Source organism: Anabrus simplex, chromosome 10 (assembly GCF_040414725.1).
Source record: "Anabrus simplex isolate iqAnaSimp1 chromosome 10, ASM4041472v1, whole genome shotgun sequence".
NCBI lineage: Eukaryota > Metazoa > Arthropoda > Insecta > Orthoptera > Tettigoniidae > Anabrus > Anabrus simplex.
Genome location: NC_090274.1, coordinates 104,784,718 through 104,806,815, shown reverse-complemented (window position 1 = coordinate 104,806,815; position 22,098 = coordinate 104,784,718). Strand labels below are relative to the sequence as shown.

Below are 22,098 nucleotides of genomic sequence, written 5' to 3'. Positions count from 1 at the left end.
GCCGTGCATACTGACAGAAGGCTGGAGACAGGCCAACTACAAACTGAGACACGCCATCACGCGGTTTGCAGTGCATGGTTTTCACCACAAGCTATGCACCAACAAAAGATTTTACTTTCCAAGGGAGGATTGTATATGCGAACTTTGTAACAATCAATGTACCCGGTATCATGCTAATATGTGCAAAAATAGACAAATATCACTAAAGAATTTATGCAGTGATTAATTACAAGTAAATGTCTTTTTATTGTGTCTATTCTGGCTTTTTGCTGCAATAAAAGCTTCTCTTCGGTGGTGAGGTCATGTGAGACGAGTGGAGGAGGATATGTTACCTAGGAGAATAATAGTCTCTAATATGGAGGGTAAGAGGAGTAGAGGGAGACATAAACGACAATGTTTTGACACAGTTTCTAACGATTTAAAGAGGTAGCGTATAGAACTAAATTAGGCCACGACACTAGTTGCAAATAGAGAATTGTGGCGACGTTTAGTAAATTCACAGACGCTTGCAGACTGAACGCTGAAAGGCATAACTGACTGCAGTATAACGAAAATGCATGTATGTATGTATGTACGTATAACAAAAATATTTCCGTTAGTATACGAAGAATTGGATCGTAAAATTTAGTCACTTGATCCCTCCTTCCATACGTTACGACTTTTGCAACTGCTGAGTATTTTTTTTCTTCCGGGAAGCAAGTGACGTCGAATTTGTGTATTCCCGTCTGTTTATACCTGGAGAGGTTCCTTCTCTTTTATATATCCTCTTTGTGCCAGACATTCCGGTACACTGCACCCAGTGCTGCCAGTGCTCTTTTCAGTAACTGTCGTATACTCTGTAGTTGTCACTGGTAATACATCCTTTCCTAAATGCAGCATGTTCTACTTACTGATACAAATCAAATTTGTTCTTCAAGAGTTTGTTTTAAGCGACTAAAATACATTAAACTATCAGGTTTTGTTTCGAAGTGACAGGTATGTTGTCATATAAGACGCATATTAGCCAGTTGCACAGCTTATTTCGTTAAGAGTGTTACAGATTTTCTTCGTCGAGGAATTGCAATTTCTGTCATTTTACACTGTGTCCACAACCTCTATCATATTGTCGGTAATGTTCAAGTCAATAATTTACTTTTGCGAAATTTATAGATCTCAATTGATAACAGTAAGAAGTTAAAACTAATCTTCTCGATTTCAGCATTCTATTTATGTTTAATATTTAATTTTTGTAATTTTCTTAAAATTTATTTTTAATTACGCTTTGGACAAGTATACGCATATAACTAGCTTTCTTTTTGACAACCCCTAGCCTTTGCGTTGCAAGTGCCGGCAACTCGTGTGTAGTAGCAATATATCGTACATTTAAATTTAGTCGAATGAGGAATTTTTTCTGAAGAGCTACGGAGGTGAAGAAATGCGGTTGGTAGTTTCGGAAATAAATTACAAAATGTGGTGTATAATATTAATGAATGTGTTGCATGGGCGCCCGCAGGATCTTTTCCGGGGAGTGGCACACTACAATTTTCTTGAATATAAAAACCAATATAACGTCAGCAACATTAAATTGTTTACAGAAATTTCCGGTTATAACAGATGCTAGATGACTGTCAGTAATTTCAGTTTATAAAATAATCTGGTATGATATTAAATAATTGAACATCAACATTTTTAGATACCAGGGGGGGGGGGCACTGCCCCCCCCTCCTGCCCCGTTTGCGGTCGCCCATGATGTGTTGCTATGTTATTTACCTCTGTGTGCAATTTAATAGTGACGCTGTGGGTATTAATCCAGCCAGGGAGGCACTACATTTGTAATGTTATAAGTTAGTGGAAATTAATGCAATCTTACTTGGAGAGCGTCAGAGAGGAGAGCTGTGTTCATTGCGATGTCCAGGAACCCACCAACCCGCCCCAAAAAGTACATTTACTTTTATAACCTAATTAAGATTATTACACGCCATATTCATTTCTCAATTAGCTTCTTGTATTCCTATTAGCCAATGTAACATGGCACGTGATCTCCTTCCCGAGAAGGAACTTCATGATAATGTGTTACCAACCGCAGCACAATAAAAGCGCAAGTAACGCCATCCCAGTCCACGAAAGTAGAAGGATAGGGCAGCGCTCAGGAAACTAGAGGCCTAACGCTGCTTCGCGGCTTCTAACCGTCCAGACCAATGGTCTTGTCCACGGCAAGAATCAAACTAATAATCACCACCACCACCAGCTATCGAAGCAAGCGAAGCAAGCATACTTCCTAAGTACAGAGGTTGGCAGCACTGAGCACTGCTAGAGAACGTCCTTTCCGAGTAGGCCGCGAGCGAGGAAACAAACAACAGTCGCTATGCGTGAGTGCCTCCCGGGCTGGGCTAATGATACGCTGTGAATGTTGAGTTGTGCTTTACACTGAAGGCTGTGACATATGTTAGTAGGGTTCGAAATCTTGAGATGTTTGCGTTTAGGATATCTGTAAAATTATCATATCAGTGTTGTTATGTAGATTCTTCTGTATCATATCATTATCCCACAACAGCTATATCCGGTATTTACTCGTGATAATTTAGTTAGGCTGACTCTCTTTCCTAAGGTATTTCCTCATTTACTGGTGTGTAAAAGATCTTCAGGGGTGAGTGGCGGTGAGTTTGCATGGGTTCGAATCCCAGGATCGGCAGCCCTGCAAATGGTGTCTGTGGTTTTCCCATTTTATCATTAATTAACCTTAATTAGTGCCACAGCATACCTAATCCTATCCCTTTCCCTTGGACTTGTTAGTGCAACATTAAACTACTAGCAGGAATGGAATAAAAAAATTCAGGAATAAATTCTGGCTGTGGAAACTGCAAAAGGTAGTTTTTGAATGTAAAACCAATAATATATTAATAGTATAACCTGTGATGACCAGAACAAGTAAACACGGCACATTTCAGTATTATCCCCTACGTTGAAATATAAAAAAGGCAATTGATCATAGTTTCCTGAATAGATATGTGTTTACATAGAAATCTGTTCCATGGCAATGTGTATAAGTCGACACAATTGGCCACAGGAATGAGGCTCATATTGCCTGTAGGAGATATTGTAGTATTCATTGTAAGTACAGTATGTTTACATTTACAGTAGGATATCACAAAGTGACCAACGAACACTGCTATTGGCTGAAATGAATTCTGTGAGGCACTACTCAAGGTATTCAACACAGACAAAATTCGTACCACCTGGGGAAGAATGAAAACTGCTAAACATTTAAACCAGTTGTTTGACACAAAACTCCCTACAAGGGCCGCTCTGATAAACAGCATTCGGTTGTGTCATTAGACATGGTACGCACAGAAAAATAAAGAAAGAACACTTAAGTAAAGGTTTGTGGCATTGTTCAAAGAAATGAGCTGATAGCTGTACTGTATAAATTTTTGTCTCCACTTTAACAGATTCTTCTTCATTTCCCTTTTCCAATCTTGTGGGTCGAAATGTGAACAAGAACCTGCTCAGATTTTTCTTTCTCCACCACTCCCTTCCTTCCTTGAATAATTTTCTACTTTTACTCCTCTCTTCTCTGTACTCTCCTTCACTGTATGAATTCACCCCTTTCTCCTATGACTTTCTCTGTAAATACTCACTTTGGAACTCTATCGTCTTCCATTCTCATCAGGTGTCCATACCATTTCAGCTTACTGGTCTCTGTCTTGCCTTGCAGGTCAGGGAATCCAATTCTCTCCCTGATTTCTATGTTTCTGATTTTATCACTTCATGGCTTCCCTATTATTTCTCTAAGGAATTTCATCTTGGCCTCTTGGATTCTGGTGTCATGTTTTTTGTTGTCCATGTGCCTGCTGCATATGTTAAAATTGGTGTGTATCCTTTAGGACGACACAGTTACAGACTATACCTCTCGTGCATTGGTAAAACACATTGGCCTGTTCAATTTCCTTTCTATTTTCTTAATTTATTTTCCCATCTTCTGCAATTATTCTCCCTGAATACTTGAAGCTTTCAACAACTTCTAATGGTCTTCCATTTCCTTCAAAATTCCCACTTCTTTCTCTATTACCTCTCGTCACCACTACTATCGTACAGTTTTCCACACTTATTTTCATTCTGTATTCCTCTCTGTCCTGATTCCATACAATATCTTGTTCTTGTACTTCCATTTCACCTTCTCCCCATTTTACTGTGTCATCTGCAAAAAGGAAGGCCTTTGCTTCCTTGGTTCCTGTTTTTTGTTGTAAACTCTTGTGGATTTCATCCATGAATGTAATGAAATTGGAGGGGATAAAGCACATCCTTTTTGAGTCCTGTTTCTACTTTGAACCAGCTTGTGTGTCCTGCATAGTATTGATACTACTTACTCACTTTTCATTTATGGATTTTATAATTGATTCTTTTCCTCACCCTACCTTCTTTTTCATCAGTGCATCCAAGACTAATTGCCATGGTGCACTGGCATATGCCCTCTCAGTATCGATAACTATCATCACTAAATCCTGCCTAAACTCCCATTTGTTCTCCATCATGTTATTTAGGTTCAACAGATTCATAAACTAAAAAATTGTGTTTACACTGGGTATGGAGTATGACACCATATGGAAGTGAAACATAGAAAACAACTGGTGCAGAGAAAAACAGAGTTCAAGCCTTTGAAATGTGGTGTTATCAGAAGTTGTTGAAAATCAGATGGATAGAACATGTCTGAAATAAAGAGATAGTGAGTCAGATTGATGAGAGGATGGTGTGAGAGAATTAGATCCTAAGAAGGAAAATTTTGATAGAACAAACCTCAAGGCACTGTGAACTTGTTCAGTTAGTTTTGAAGTGAAGTGCAATGGATACAAATGGTAGGAAGATTCCAGGATAAAATTAAATTTTTAACAGCAAAGGTCATCTTGTTTTGGTTTCAGTTCTATTTAAAACTGTATTTTATGTAGTTATGAATACAATATATGGTGTCGTGTAAAACTAGGGGTACTTTACTATGATCTTGATATTGACAGATATGTTAAATTATATATCCTATGGAAGTTTTCACTGTATTAGAAGTCATGTAAAACTGGAGGTCCTTAGCTATGACCATAGTATCAGTCATTGAAAACTTGAGGTCCTATAGTTATGATCACAATATCATTAGTCATGTAAAATTTTGTGTCTTTTCACTATGATCATAATATTGATGGTCAGGTAAAATCACAAGCTTGTTGCTTAGTCTGTTGGCAAATAACATAAGTAGCAATGACATCAATAAGGTAATAAAATGTTTCTGACTTATGTTTCAGTGTAAGGTCATTGGAAGTAATCAGCAATCCCAGTACCTTCTAACTTCTTCAGTTGCAGTGTGAAATGGACATAGAAGTAGTAATGATCAAAGGGGAACCAGCCTGGCTTGAAGGAACAACAAATGAATCACTTGTAAGTCTCATTCCAGATAACTTTATAGAGGTCAGAATTTAACCCTTAGTAGCTGAATAAGTTTGGCAGAGGCATAATTTACTACGTGCCTCCTCAATATTAACACAGCAGTCACCGTTTTCTGCACGAGCATCTAGGTGTAATATGACTCTGTTTTGTTTCTTTGTCTCGGAATACGCCACAGCATGCTACATGCTACACAAAGCTGCCATCTCTTACGAGCTACAAACCACAGTATTGATGTACATCTACTGGTCACAGTATTGGCAAAAACATTGTTCATGGGACAAGGAAAGGGGTGCTGGTGGCATAAGCCAGCAGATAAGGGCCGCCAAGTGGACAGTTGGCCTCTAGCATTTACTAGGGAGATGGGAGTTTGATAGTGCATAAATTTGAAGCAATGTTGTGGGCTTGAGATTGAAGGAGCCTTGGTTGGGTTCAGCTACTGACAAAGTTGTAATTAGCAGTGTCTCAAGATGTAGGCTACAGGTCGTTTCACATGTTAAGATCCCACGGACTGTGTGTGTTGTTAATTGTTACCTCTGTTGGTTATTGAAATGGATTTCTGGAGGGTGTGTGGTATTTATGGTATGTATTTATTCTGCATGTTTTGGTAATGGAATCTTTGTGGGATTGACATCATTTCCTATCATATCAGCCAATTGGAGTGCTAGTAGTTGCTGATGTGATGGAAAATGGTGGATGCTAGATTGAATTATGTTATGGCCTGTAGGTCCCTGGCTCCCATGAAGAACATATTTTTCCTCCAAATGTAATTCCAGGTCAGATTAGCATCATTTAAACTTCTTTACAATGACATGAATGTTGGGTGAGCACGTAGTAAAATTGTGTCTTGGAAGTTTACTGTGAGTATAGCTTGACTAAACAAACACCCTGATGATAGCGGAGATGCAGTGGGAAATTTTGGAGAAGATGCAAGATATTTTCATCACCTTTCCTTGCTCTCTCTGTTGCTACTCTAATTATAGTCCATTGCAATCTTCTAAGTGTGTGCCTTTCAGTTCAGTGGCTCTTCATCTGATAGCTCAGAGGCTAAATTGAAGACATGCTAATTTCATATCGGCAAGTGTGATTCAGTTTCGGTCTAGAGGTATTTGAAGAAGCTGAATTATCCCAGAATATGTCTGTAATTTTACTGGCATGAAAGTGAATTCCTGCACATCAGTTTAGCATCTCAGAGTCTTTGAAGACCCTGACAGTTTGCAGAGAGATGTTCAATGAATAACTGTGACTTGACAGTAATAATCTATTGCAAAAAGCCTTTGGGAACTGTTCTGAGAGTACTTAAAAACCAACATCGAAGGAATCAGTAGATCTAAAAGTGACTACCTATCCAAACTGGCATTGGAAAATAATGTTGATGTAAAATGCATTCAGGAATCTCATGCCTCTGATCCATCTCAGCTTCGTTCAAGAGGGAATATTCCTTGATACAAGTTACTGGGAGCTGGCCTCACAGTGTTCTTCAAACAATCTCTCACTCATCCATCTATGTGGGTAATTTCAATAATCATCATACTCTGTGGGGTTATAGATATAGTGATGAGTGTGGAGAAAAAGTTATAGAATGGGCAGAGCTTTGTAACATGCAACTGATTTTCAATCCATAAGGCAAATGTACTTTCAAGTCAGGAAGATGGGAGTCAGAAACCAATCCTGACTTGTGGTTTGCGTCATGTGATCATCAGGGATCCAGTTTACCTGTGTTTCATAAAGTTCTTATGAACTTTTCACATAGTCAACATTGACCTGTCCTTCTGGAAATTGGAATGCAGATACCTATTATAAGATCTTCCCCACTCCCTCATTGGAACTTTAGTAAAGCTAATTGAGAGAGCTGTTCAGCTGATCTTGACAGTACCATACCATGGATACCTCCCGGGGTTACTAACTACTCTAGGTTTGTGCAAGCTGTTCTAACATGTGCTAAAAGTCATATTCCCCGTGGAATGAGAAAGGACTTAATTCCAGGGTGGGATGAGGCTTGTGAAGTACTTTATGAGGATTTCCAGAGGAGTGATGAAAAAGATGTAGCTGACGAGCTCCTTCATAAATTAGATGAAGCAGATGAAAGGAAACTGTGGATTCACTGGACTTCAGACATTCAAGTAGAAAAGCTTGGAGCCTTCTAAAGAAGCTGGGAAGAATACTTCACAGTCCCCAGCTGAAAGCAGAGGTTTCACCTAATCATATTGCCAGTTTGTCCAAATCCAAGCCAGACAAATTACACAAAAAGTTCATAAAAAATGAACTGTTTCATTTCAGAAAGCAGTACACTACTTCTACCAACATTTCTGTTCCTTTTACTGAGCAAGAGCTTTTGCTTGCCCTAAGTGAATCAAAAAATGGAAAATCCCTGAGTTTTGATTGTATACACCCAGAATTTTTGAAGCACTGTGGAAAAAAATATAAGGAACTGGCTAGTGCAGTTTTTCTCAAACATACTCCGAACAACTCAACTCCCTTCAGAGTTTAAACGAACTAAGATACTAGCTATCTTAAAACCTGGAAAACCTAAGGATTTTGTCGAAAGCTATAGACCTGTTGCCTTAAAGAGTGTCTGTTTTAAGCTCTTGGAATGGCTTATCTACAATGGAATAAGTCCTCTAATTTTTAAAATCATTCCAATCGAACAGGCTGGTTTTAGACCTCAACGTAGTTGTGAAGATCAGGTGCTTGCCCTGACAACACATATTGAGACAGGTTTTGAAAAGCAATTAAAGAATGGAGCAGTGTTTATTGATCTAACAGCTGCATACAATACAGTGTGGAGAGAAGGTATTGTGTATAAGTTGTTTAAACTGACGAAGTGTAGTCAAATGTTGTGTCTGATTAACAATATGCTCTCAAATAGAATTATCCAGGTAGTCATGCATTCAAATCACAACAACAATGGTGTACCTCAAGGATCTGTTTTCTCTCCGTTGCTGTTTAACCTGTATATTGCCGACGTACCTGTCACGAGCTCTCATCAATTAGCTTATGCCGACGATCAGGCAATAATTAGTCAGCATGTGGATGCTAATGTGATAGAGAGAACTTTAAATGCAGACTTGGATGTTCTGTGCACATACTTCAAAATGTGGTGTTTGAAACCAAGCCTTAGTAAAATGGAAACCTGCTTCTTCCATTTAAATAATCGGCAAGCGAACATCACCTTGAAAGTGTCACTTAATGGAAGTCTTCTCCCTCACAATGCCAACCCCAAATATCTAGGAGTTGCTCTCGACTGGACGCTATCATACAGGAAACATCTAACCAACCTTGCAGGCAAATTAAGGTCACGTAACATCATCCCCAAACTTGCTGGCTCCACACGGGGAGCTTCTTCATGTACTTTGCGTACTTCAGCTATGGCACTGGTGCTTTCCACAGCTGAGTACTGTACTTCAGTTTGGATCAACGGCTCTCATGCTGAAAAGGTGAACACGGTCCTGAATGAAACAATGTGTGTTCTAAGTGGCACAGTAAAATCTTCTCCTCTTTTCTGGGTGCCAGTGCTCAGCCACATAGAACCTCCTAGAATTAGAATATTGAATAACTTGGTTAGAGAACACAACAAGATATTTCAATAATTGAAGTTAAGAGGGTTGATCCTATTCAATACAAAAACATTAACGTGAATGAATCACACATCATTCACATGAGGTACTAGTTTCGGCACTAAATTTGTGCCATCATCAGCCAACAAGTCAAATTGGGCAAACGAAATATAACTTTAAAATAACTTTAAAAACAGATAAATATGAAATAAAATATAGTATATGATGTTATTGCATTTCAGTTTAAAATCCATTTAAATGATGATGACTCCATTGTTGTATACCCATGGGTAAGGGCCAATGACCTTCGATGTTAGGCCCCTTTAAACAACAAGCAGCATCATCATCATCATATACCCATGGTGGTTTGTCCAGCTTGTATATGTGTTTAGTATTTTCATCTGTTAAAATTATGCTGCAGAGTTTAATGTCATACGAAGTTAACACTATGTGTGTTCTATAGTTTGGTTCCGAAAAATTAACATGCATATGATGAACTTTGTTAGATCCAAAGAATTAATTCGCACTTCAAAATGGGTTTTTGAACCTTGAGAAGAAATTAAAAGTCGAATTGGTCAAAAGATAGGAAGGAAAGACTAAAAAGAAAAGTCTAAAACAGACGAGAGACAACTAGAAACGAACTCAACTTGAGCAGCCTGAGTGATCTGTGGACGAAGCTTGACTGATGGATACGATCATGAGGTTAAGGGGCGAGGCAGAGTGGAGGAGAGGGTAGGGGTAGAGGCGGAGCAACTGTCACGGAGCTAAGGTGGAACGGAAGGATGTGGTAGTGAGGGTAAATGATGTGGATATATACTGTGTATGGTTTGAAAGATCGAATTGTTTTTAGGTGGTCTAGTATTTTTTAACCATTTAATTAAGCGATCGTAAAGAATATTATATTTCCCGGAAATTTCATTTAAATTATAGTTGGGGTTGAAATATTGATAGCAATGAATGAAACAATGTTCATGATTGGCTCTTTGTTTGTTATTTGAAGTATCTCAAAATCATGTTCTATATCAGTGAACTTATGATGAGAGTCATGAACGTGTTGGCCTATGGCAGGAAACTTGTTATATCTTACTGCGTTTACGTGCTCTGAATATCTGGTTGTGAAGCTGCATCCTGTTTGACCCACGTAAGAGGTGCTGCAGTCAATACACTTGAATCTATAGATTCTGGATTTAGAAAATCTGTTAGAGGTGTTGACTTATGTTGAATTGTGTATAATTTCTGACGTCCTATTATTAGTTCCAAAGAAAATTTTTACGTTATGTTTTCGAAAGAGATTGATGTTTTGATGGGCATTGTCGCTGAATGTAAAAGTAGATGAAACAGTAGTTTTAGGTTTTTCTTTTGTGAGAGTAGTTTTAGGCTGGAGTCTAAATTTATTGACTATCTGTTCTATAAATGATCTGTTGTAACCATTAAATTTGGCGATTGCTCTTATAGTGTTGAGTTTGCTATTGGGGTCTTTGTTAAATGTAGGTATCATGTATGCATGATGAACCCTGCTATTATACGCTGCACGTTTGTGTGTTTCGGGGTGTATGGATTCTTGACAAATAATATTGGCAGTTTGTGTCTCTTTTCTGAAGATTCTATATGAAAGAGCAGATGGATTTCTGAGAATAGTTAAATCCAAAAAAATTAATTACCTTATTATTTTTGGACTCAAGCTTAAATTTGATGTGTGGGTCAATGTTGTTTAGTTCTTGCAGGGTAGAGGTCGCATTCTTGGTTTCTTCATCCATTATAACAAATGTGTTGCCGGGCTGAGTGGCTCAGACGGTTAAGGCCCTGGCCTTCTGACGCCAACTTGGCAGGTTTGATCCTGGCTCAGTCCGGTCGTATTTGAAGGTGCTCAAGTACTTCAGCCTCGTGTCGGTAAATTTACTGGCACGTAAAAGAACTACTGCGGGACTAAATTCCGGCACGTCGGCGTCTCCGAAAACCGTAAAAGAGTAGTTAGTGGGACGTAAAACAAATAACATTATTAACAAATGTGTCGAAAACATACCTGGCCCACGTGAGGATGTTTGGAAAAGTGTTACGATTTATTTTTGTATATTCCAGAAACTCTAAGTAAATGTCCGCTAGAATTCCCGTAACAGTTGATCCGCCTCTACCCCTCTCCTCTCCCCTGCTCCACCTCACCCCTTAACCTCATGATCGTATCCATCAGTCCAGCTCCGTCCACAGATAACTCAGGTTGCTCAAGGTGAGTTCTTTTCTAGTCGTCTCGTCTTTTCTGGACTTTTCTTTTTAGTCTTTCCTTCCTATCTTTTGCCTAATTCGACTTTTAATTTCTTCTTGAGGTTCCAAAACCCATATTGAAGTGGGAATTAATTAATCATATGCATGTTTATTTTTCGGAACCAAACTACGGAACACGCATAGTGTTAACTTCATATGTCATTAAACTCCGCAGCATAATTTTAACAGATGAAAATACTAAACACACATACAAGCTGGACAAACCACCATCGGCATACGACAATGGAGTCATCGTGATTTAAATGGATTTTAAACTGAAATGCAATAACATCATATATACATACATACATACATTACGTACATTATCATTATAGACTGTTATGCCTTTCAGCGTTCAGTCTGCAAGCCTCTGAGAATTTACTAAACGTCGCCACAAACCTCGATTTGCAACTAGTGTTGTGGCCTCGTTTAGTTCTATACCTCTTATCTTTAAATCGTTAGAAACAGAGTCTAACCATCGTCGTCTTGGTCTCCCTCTACTTCTCTTACCCTCCATAACAGAGTCCATTATTTTCCTAGGTAACCTATCCTCCTCCATTCGCCTCACATGACCCCACCACCGAAGCCGGTTTATGCGTACAGCTTCATCCATCAAGTTCATTCCTAAATTAGCCTTTATCTCCTCATTCCGAGTTCCCTCCTGCCATTGTTCCCACCTGTTAGTACCAGCAATCGTTCTTGCTACTTTCATGTCTGTTACTTCTAACTTATGAATAAGATATCCTGGGTCCACCCAGCTTTCGCACCCGTAAAGCAAAGTTGGTCTGAAAACAGACCGATGTAAAGATAGTTTCGTCTGGGAGCTGACTTCCTTCTTACAGAATACTGCTGATCGCAACTGCGAGCTCACTGCAATAGCTTTACTACACCTTGCTTCAATCTCACTTACTATATTACCATCCTGGGAAAACACACTACGTAAATACTTGAAATTATCGACCTGTTCTAGCTTTGTATCACCGATCTGACATTCAATTCTGTTGGATTTCTTACCTACTGACATCAATTTAGTCTTCGAGAGGCTAATTTACCATACTCATTGCACCTATTTTCAAGTTCCAAGATGTTAGACTGCAGGCTTTCGGCACAGTCTGCCATTAAGACCAAGTCGTCAGCATAGGCCAGGCTGCTTACTACATTTCCACCTAACTGAATCCCTCCCTGCCATTTTATACCTTTCAGCATATGATCCATGTAAACTACAAACAGCAAAGGTGAAAGATTACAGCCTTGTCTAACTCCTGTAAGTACCCTGAACCAAGAACTCATTCTACCATCAATTCTCACTGAAGCCCAATTGTCAACATAAATGCCTTTGATTGATTTTAATAATCTACCTTTAATTCCATAGTCCCCCAGTATAGCGAACATCTTTTCCCTCGGTACCCTGTCATATGCTTTCTCATATCTACGAAACATAAACACAACTGCCTATTCCTCTCGTAGCATTTTTCAATTACCTGGCGCATATTGAAAATCTGATCCTGACAGTCTCTCTGTGGTCTGAAACCACACTGGTTTTCATCCAACTTCCTCTCAACGACTGATCACACCCTCCCTTCCAAGATGCCTGTGAATACTTTGCCTGGTATACTAATCAATGAGATACCTCGATAGTTGTTGCAATCCTTCCTGTTCCCTTGCTTATAGATAGGTGCAATTACTGCTTTTGTCCAATCTGAAGGTACCTTACCAACACTCCATGCTAATTTTACTACTCTACTATTCCTATTACTACTATTTCATCCCTGCCTTCCCACTATACTTCACCATTTCAGGTCTAATTTCATCTATTCCTGCTGCCTTGTGACAATGGAGTTTATTTACTATCCTTTCCACTTCCTCAAGCATAATTTCACCAACATTGTTTTCCTCCTCCCCATGAGCTTGACTGTTTGCAACACCACCATGATGATTTCCTTTTACATTGAGAAGATGTTCAAAATATTCCCTCCACCTCTCCAGTGATTCCCTGGGATCTGTTATGAGTTCACCTGAATTACTCAAAACACTGTTCATTTCCTTTTTCCCTCCCTTCCTAAGATTCTTTATTACTGTCCAGAAAGGTTTCCCTGCTGCTTGACCTAGAACTTCCAGGTTATTACCAAAATCTTCCCATTTTTTGGATTCAACAACTATTTGTTTCGCTCTGTTTCTTTCATCTACGTACAACTCCCTGTCTGCCTCGGCCCTTGTTTGGAGCCATTTCTGATAAGCCTTCTTTTTACGTTTACAGGCTGCTCTCACTTCATCATTCCCCCAAGATGTTCGCCTTTTCCCATCTTTACACACAGTTGTTCCTAGGCATTCCCTTGCTGTCTCTACTACAGCATCCCTGTATGCCACCCATTCACTTTCTATATCCTGAACCTGCTTACTGTCTACTGTTCGAAACTTCTCACTAATCATATCCATGTACTTATGTCTAATTTCTTCGTCCTGGAGATTTTCTACCCTTATTCGTTTGCAGACAGATTTCACTTTCTCTACCCTAGGCCTAGAGATACTTAGTTCACTACAGATCAGATAATGGTCTGTATCATCGAAAAATCCCCGAAAAACTCGTACATTCCTAAAAGATTTCCTGAATTCAAAGTCTGTTGAGATATAGTCTATTATTGATCTGGTACCCCTAGCCTCCCATGTGTAGCGGTGAATAGCCTTATGTTTGAAGAATGTATTCGTAACAGCTAAACCCATACTAGCACAGAAGTCCAGCAAACGCTTCCCATTCCCATTAGCTTCCATATCTTCCCCACATTTACCAATCACCCTTTCGTATCCTTCAGCACTTTATAACAACATATACTATATTTTATTTCATATTCATCTGTGCAGGTCTTATAGTGTGTTTTAAAGTTGTTTTAAAGTTATATTTTGTTTGCCCAATTTTACTTGTTGGCTGATAATGGCACAAGTTTAGTGCCGAAACTAGTACCTCATATGAACGATACGTGATTCATTCATGTTAATAAATATTTTTGTATTGAATAGGAGGAACCCTCTTAGTTTCAGTTATTGTAATCCCACTTAAATACGGATCATGAAGTTTCTAAATATCAAGAAGATATTTACCAATCCTGATCTCCCCATCCATGAAGATGCTAACGTCAGATTCAGCCGCCTCAAATCAAGATCTCCTATTCAAACAACACAGGAACTTGTTAGGAGGGATTTCAATCCAAAAACTGATTGTCAACAAGAGTGGTACAGTGTAGCTCCGACTCAATGCCGGACATTGTTCAATTATAAGAAATTTCCAGCTGGCTTTGATTTGCACCGTAAGACATGGGTAGACCTCCACAGAGTCCATACTAACCACGGGAGATGTGGATCAATGATGTTTAAATGGGGGTATGAGATCTTCCCCAGCCTGTGACTGTGGTGGACTTAAGCAGATTATCAACCATATTGTCACCTAATGCATTGGAAGGGCATTCACTGGATCCGGCCAGGACATTTTGGTGGCTTCTGCTGAGGCCATACAATGGCTAGAGAATTTAGGTCTAACTCTTTGAAACCTTTTGCTTGCATGATTGTTTTCAATGTTATAATTTGTATATCTTGTAATTATATATATATACTAGTTTGTGCTTTCTGTTCATGTATATTTAATCTTTGTATTTTTTTGTGTATGTTACCATACGCTAATAATAATAATAATAATAATCTATTGCAAACACTGTGAATTGCTAATTTACAGATGAGATGTTGTCCACTAGTTGCTTAAAGCTAAAATTCTGCAATTAATGAATGGTATTTTCTGAGTAAATGTGTGCTTCTTGAATTCTGAGTTACAGGCACTGTAGAAGGGAATGGTGTCTGAATGATATTTCTTTGATGTTTCTTGTTATGTTCTGTGTCAGACATGAACCTGGCTTCTGAGCGCACTCCTGATCAAGAACCCTAGGTTTAATATATCTTACAATAATACTGCATCAGACTTGAACAGATATGAAAATTATATTAAAGAAATGTGTGCCAGTATCAGAAACTGTTTGCGAGTGCATTAAGGTTGGGGTTGGCTTAGTCTGTACATTTTACTGTCACTATCGAAATTACTTTGGTTTAGGGGTTGCACCTCTTCTATTTTTCCCCTCTGATTATAGTAGAGGATTGATGGCCCATTGTCATTTTTTCAAAACTAATATCTTCCAACACCACTGCACCGCCATTAGCACTACATGCAAAAAAATTATTACTCCTATTGTAATTAGTGTAGAAGTAGTTAAATCACAAATCTTCCATCCGTGGTTTTGAGACTGGATACACCAGTCTGCTGTACAAAATGTCAACACAGGTGTGATTACTCTGGGTTACCCTCCCTTCCACAATGTGCTGGAAGATATGTGTGTTAAGGAAAGAGCAGATTTGTCTATGGCATAAGAGAGATTGATTGATTGATTTATTTATTTATTTATTTATTTATTCATTTATTCATTTATTTATTTATTTATTTATTTATTTATTTATTTCAGTGGCGAAGTTAGGGCTCGAGGCCCTCTCTTCCACGTTCTCTAAGAATAAGTACTTTGCTCAGACATTGAATTTATTTAGAAGGGCAAAGTAGTGATTAGCTCATTTTATTCCACAAATACTGGTCAGATTCTATGTTATTTAGAGAACCATATCTAAGGGCTCTAGAATGCATGATTTCTGTGAAAATTTTCTTTAGTATGCCCTTTCTTAGTAGGCTCTGACACTTTGAGGACTTAAGGCACATTAAACAAAAATAATTCTGTACTCTTTTTCATTATTTCCCTCTCATTTGTGTGCATCCTCTTCATCCATTCCTTAGTTCAGCTACTGTTCTCTTTCTTCTTCATTGAACGGGTTAAGTTGGTATATTTTTGAACTTCATACTTAATTCACTTTTATTAGAACATAAGCTTTCAATCAAAGTCCCTCAATCCCCCTTTAGAGCCGACAACGTTTTTTGAATCCAAGTGAGAAAATTAAAGGTCTCGTAGTAGATCATAAATGAGCTTCTGAAACTGCCGATGTACATTCAGTCACTGCTGAGTCCCCACTGAGAGTGTTCTCATCTCTCAGTTCTTCATAGACAACTGCATAACATCCTTGTAGCAGTAAAATATTTCTTTTGTAGTTGCTTCGAGTTTGGGCTACATCACATCTTTCTCTGTTATATGACTGTGATAAGCCTGCTTCTTTCATGTTTATTTTTTATTTTACACTTGGAAGCATTGAAATATGCTGTTTGAAACAGGACCGACCTAATGCTTTATGTAGCCCTTGTGAGCTTGGCAAAACCAGAGTAGATTTGGTTCAGACACTTTTAAGATTTGATTGATATGATTGTACATATGAGAGCAGTTCATACAGTTTAGTGTTTATGCCTATGGCTGCTTCCTTCCAAATTCTGTGCAAGATTGCCCCAATTTCATCCCTGGTAATATATCTTTCTGATATGACTGGAAAATGTATCTCTCATTTTATATTTTGTTCTCAGTCTCATCCTTCCGTTTACATATGGAGTGAGCAAGAATAGTAACACCATTCTCAGTAGAGCCTTTGTTTATAACAATCCTTTGCTGGTAGAAATCCTCCTTAAACATTAGTGAAATTTTGAAAGTAGCTGTAGTACTGGCAATTAATGAATTAACATGCTCATTTATTGATGACTGTATTTGTGGACGTGTGTTATGAGCATACCTAATATATCTTACTTTACACAGGAAAATATTGAACTTGTATCAGAAGTGATCGCTCTGAAAGAAGTTAAATCAGAGTTAACAGAGCCAGGATCAACACAGGAAAACACTCTTGAGGTAATGTGCATAATTTGATAAGCCATCATCAGGTAATAAAAATGGTTAGAAAATGGCTCAACAGATTTCAGTGTTTGACCCTTCATTTCAGTGCACATGATTGATAGTCCTACAAAAAGATAATTATTAATGTGATTGACTGGTTATTGTGCAGCAGTTAGGATTGTTCCAAAGACCTCTACTCTATATCATTTGGGAGCTGGTATCATTTCTACTAGTACTTTTGACTTCGTAAATATTTTTGAACACAAAGTAGCTATAAGATACATTCTTTTGTTAATGTTACAGGATATTTTACTAGTTGCTTGCAAATGAAACACATTTCAATTTTTATTGGTTATATTAATTATTGATTTCTAGATAATACAATTATTTGTAGATACAAGTTGCAGGTGATATGCTTGCTTACTGGGATTGTTCACTTATATACTACACACATTGTTGCCATCTTGTGGCAAGTGAAAAACATTATTCTTCATGTGGTCTGTGGTGTTACTAGTTTATTGTGACTTATAATATTACTTGAACTTGCAGTGAATTAATAAGCCATTCAAGGGTTATCTTGCCTTTCTGTTTCATATTTCGTAAGGTATAGTGTTTGTGAGTAGGCCTTGTAAGCTCACCGTTACTTACCTGAACATTCATTGCATGAATGAATTTGTCACTACCAGGATACACATTTGATCACTGCCATCGTTCACTTCATAGCATGTATGTCGTCTTCTTTCAGTATGACTGTTGCTGTGGGGTATTTCATTGCCCATTTATTAAGATATTGATTTGACCATCTCTTCCATGATTTCTGGATTAGTTGCTAAATATGTAGCCATGTGGGCAAGTTTGTGATGGGAGAGGAAGTATAATCGTGATCAGGGAGTGTAGTAATTGGCTCTCCTATAAGGAAATAGGATGTAGTTAGGTAAGAATTATCAAAAGTCTTGTCATTTAGCTTTTGTGAGGGGATGTGAGTGTGTGTTGTAAGAGTGGTCCATTCTTTGTTGGTGAAGCGATAAGAATCCATCACTCCTCTGAGGTGATATATCGGACTCTTGACAGCTGCTTCCCAGATTCCACCAAAGTGTGGTGTTACAGGAGGGATGAAATGACATATCAATCCTATGCCTGCAGTTGTGCGAAGTTGGTTTTCCGAGGGTTGCTTTGCAGAAAGGCCTTGATATCTTTAGCTGCTCCGAAGAAGTTCGTGCCGTTATCGCTGTATGGGAACTCGGTCAATAAATTGCGGAGAGAAATGTTGTTGTGGTGAGATTAGTATCATGTCTATGTAGACAGTCTTGGTAGCTAGGCAGTCTGGTCTTGTTCGATCTCACACCATTTTGTTATGAGAATTGGGCCAGCATAGTCTATGCTAGTTTTAATGAGTGGGTACGTCGAGTTTACAAGCACCCTATGTGTATTTTGCGTTAATTGTTCTGAGGTATCTGCATTGAGCTTAGAACACTTGAGACGTGCATGAATGTGGCTTCTTTTCATCCCCCATGCTGATGAGATCCTAAACTTGTCTCTCAGAGATTTGAGTGCCATGATGAAGTAGTCAAAGTTGTATCGCCTTTGTAATTATATTTGTGAGATGCTATGATACAGAATTTCTAATGTTCCCACTCCACTAGTATTGGAGTACTGTGCAGTCTTCTGCTGACAAAAATATTGCCTTCTTGATCTATGATAGGGTTTATAGCCTTAATATGACTTGATAGTGTCCTACACAACTTTAATCTAATATTAGTCTGCAGGGTTCAACTCCAATACGAACAGTTGACTTTAATTTCACTCCGTGTGTTGTTTACAACAATCTCAGATATTTATATGTTACAAATCTCATGACTGGTCTGTATTGATTTGTACATTAATTCAACAATGTTACAAATGTTTATTGAGATCCACCTATTCAATACTCGTTGGGTTCTTAAACTTATGATTTACATCTTGTCATACTAATTAAACAGGACATTTATTTTCCCATTGCATGGGCATCATCAGCCATGATCTCATGTCTAAAGGATAAAAATCAGGATCCTGATAACTCTAGTCAGAGTGTTATGTAGAGAAACATGTTTGTTATAAAACTGAGGAAACTTGTTGTAAGTTCATAAATGACAATTTACACAATTAAAACACGTCCCATGGGGCGAGTTGCCATGCAGTTATGAGCGCACAGCTGTGAGCTTGGATCCAGGAGATAGTGGGTTTGTATACCGCTGTCGGCAGCCCTGAAGATGGGGTTTCCCATTTGTACACCAGCCAGATGCTGGGGTTGTACCTTAATCAAGGCCACTGCTACTTCCTTCCCATTCCTAGGCCTTTCCTACCCCATCGTTACCATAAGACCTATCTGTGTCAGTGCGACGTAAAGCAAATAACAAAATAAAATATAAGAAAACACGTCCCCCCAAGTACCATCCATGGTATACCCCTTGATGGCCGGCAATTACATATGTCTCTACGATGATCATCCTTTGTAAGTAATTATACTAATATATCAATCACAGATTCACCTCAATTTTGTGTTTTGGAGTACTGGTTAGGTTTCATGAGTTTTCCGATCCACTATTAAATGCTAGGGCCTACATGAAAATTTGATTTTCTGGGAATAGCTATGTTTCAGGAGTGTGGAGCATGGGATCAGCAAATGTTAAGTCTCTAGGAATGTTCCAGTAGGGAAGGTGATTATCAGTTATTTTAAAAAGAACAAAGCAGTCATTATTGAAATTGTGGTTTTGTTTTTGAGGCTCGCTAGCCAGGGTGATTTCAGTGAAGAAATCGTCTGTAGTGATGTTTCTCCCTGTTCCCTCAATATCCTTGACAAGTCTCAATACAACTTTCCTTCCCTGGTTCACTTCTCTCTGTCCGTTTACTGCTTTATGTTGTAAACACATAAGTTGTGTCCAAATCGAAGATGGACCATAGATTTATTCCATATTTTACTCTTAGTTTGGTTGGTAAATACTACTTAAAGGGGCACTTTTCCCTAATGTTAACCTTCTGTTCACCCACAGTAGTATTTTCGTATGGAACAAACATTTTAGGTAGTTGTGAAATGAAAATGCCGAAGACATCTCTTATTGCTGCTAGCTTGCCATTACGTCTGAGGACTCGAATTCATCCTTAGCACGCTTATGACATCTTTTGCACAAGTTCTTAATATCCCATACACAAAATGAATAGAAACAAATGTTTGAGAATTTTAACATTTCCTTAATGCTAAATACGAACCTCAAAACTGGGTTATCATTTGGAACAATTCAGAGACATTGCAGCTCGAAGGATAAGGCGACCTTCTGCTTCCCTGCATAATTCTTGAAGTGATTCACCCGCTGACTTTTAGACTCCAGCTAGCAAAACCAAACCCGTAAATATAGACAACTGCATGTCATTGTTGATTGTAATTGTAAACAGTTAAGAGTGGAGACAGAAATTGCTATTGTTACTAAATTGTGTAAATTGTACGTACCTAAAACTGCTTCAAGCTTTATCACAAATGGTCTTGTAGGTTTTTCCTTTATCTATGAAAACCCTCTGTATTTCATAATTTGTTTCCATAAAGTGGTTTCCGTCATTTTATTATTGATGAATAACTTCATTGCCAACATCTGGGAATCACCTGTCCTCCGAAGAGCATATCTCGTGGGTCCAGGTGCAATTCTCTTTATGTTACCCAATCTGGAATATGCATAATTGAAATGTATGTTTTTCTGAAGTATTAGGAATATAACCTCCTGAAATCTTGATGAGGTTATAGGCCTATAGACATAGGTGGTACTTATTGTAAATGAAGCAATAACTTAGTTCATACTAGAGTATAACCGTAATTTTGTGTGTCCTTGATTTAGCATAAACCCGCATTTAATGGAAGAAATTTCTTCTTTCTTCTTCTTCTTCTTCTTTTCTAGCCTATTTCAATCCACTGCTGGATATAGGCCTCTTCCATGTGCTTCCATCGTCTTCGGTCTTGAGCCACTTGGAACCAGCGTGTTCCAGCCAACAGCTTTATGTCGTCGAGCCATCTCTTCAGGGGTCTTCCAATGCCTCTCTTGTGTCCCCATGGTCTCCAGTGAACAATCCTAGAGGTCCACCTGTTGTAGTCTTGTCGAGCTACGTGTCCTACCCATTGCCATTTTAGTTTTGCTACTATCTCTAGGATGTCTGTTACATTAGTTCTTCTCCTGATGTCCTCTGAACGGATCTTATCCCTAAGGCTGATCCCTAGCATCTGTCGCTCCATGGCTCGTTGTGTTCGCTGAAGCTTGCGAGCACTTTCCTTCGTCAGAGTCATCGTTTCCAGACCGTAAGTTGTAACTGGCAGCACGCACGTATTATAAACCTTGGTCTTCAGGTTAATTGGAACATCCTTGTTAGTGAGGATGAATCTTAGTTTTCGGAATGCAGTCCAACTCATACCTATTCTGCGAGGAATTTCTGCACGTTGGTTGTCTTTTCCAAGTTTTATCTTGTGTCCAAGATAGATGTACTCATCGACAGCTTCTATATATTGGTTTCCCATTTTAAGTGGTCGACTCTCTGGGCTTAGTATTTTCGTTTTATTAATGTTCATTTCCAAACCAATCTTAGCAGAAGCAGTTTTTAATTCTTGGATCATGCTTTCTAGCTCATCTAGATTTTCACTTATGAGCACAATGTCATCGGCAAAACGCAGGTGGTTCAAATATACCCCGTTGATTTTTATTCCTTTATTATCCCAATGAAGGGTTTTGAATACATCTTCCAAGGCAAGGGTAAACAGCTTTGGAGAGATTGTGTCACCTTGTTGAACTCCTTTGCCAACTGGGAATAGGGCAAAACTCGTATTTAGCATTAAGTAAATGTTAAAATTCTCAAACATTTGTTTCTATTCATTTTGTGTATGGGATATTAAGAACTTGTGCAAAAGATGTCATAAGCGTGCTAAGGATGAATCAAGGCAGAAGAGGAATTTAGAGCATGGGCCCTTAGGTCTGAAGTGAGATGTCGGACTCTGATACATCTAACCACGGGCATTGTAGTAGAAGAGAACCCCCATTTTAATGACAAAGTTATCATAGCTTTTGAAT

General features: G+C 38.5%; 1 long non-coding RNA gene across 1 annotated transcript; it reads left to right on the top strand.

Moving 5' to 3' along the window:
• Window positions 1-848: 848 nt before the first annotated feature.
• On the top strand, window positions 849-17,032 carry LOC136882163 (uncharacterized). Its single transcript, XR_010861107.2, has 3 exons — window positions 849-975; window positions 5,268-5,400; window positions 16,940-17,032. It is a non-coding gene; the product is annotated as an uncharacterized lncRNA (long non-coding RNA).
• Window positions 17,033-22,098: the final 5,066 nt, after the last annotated feature.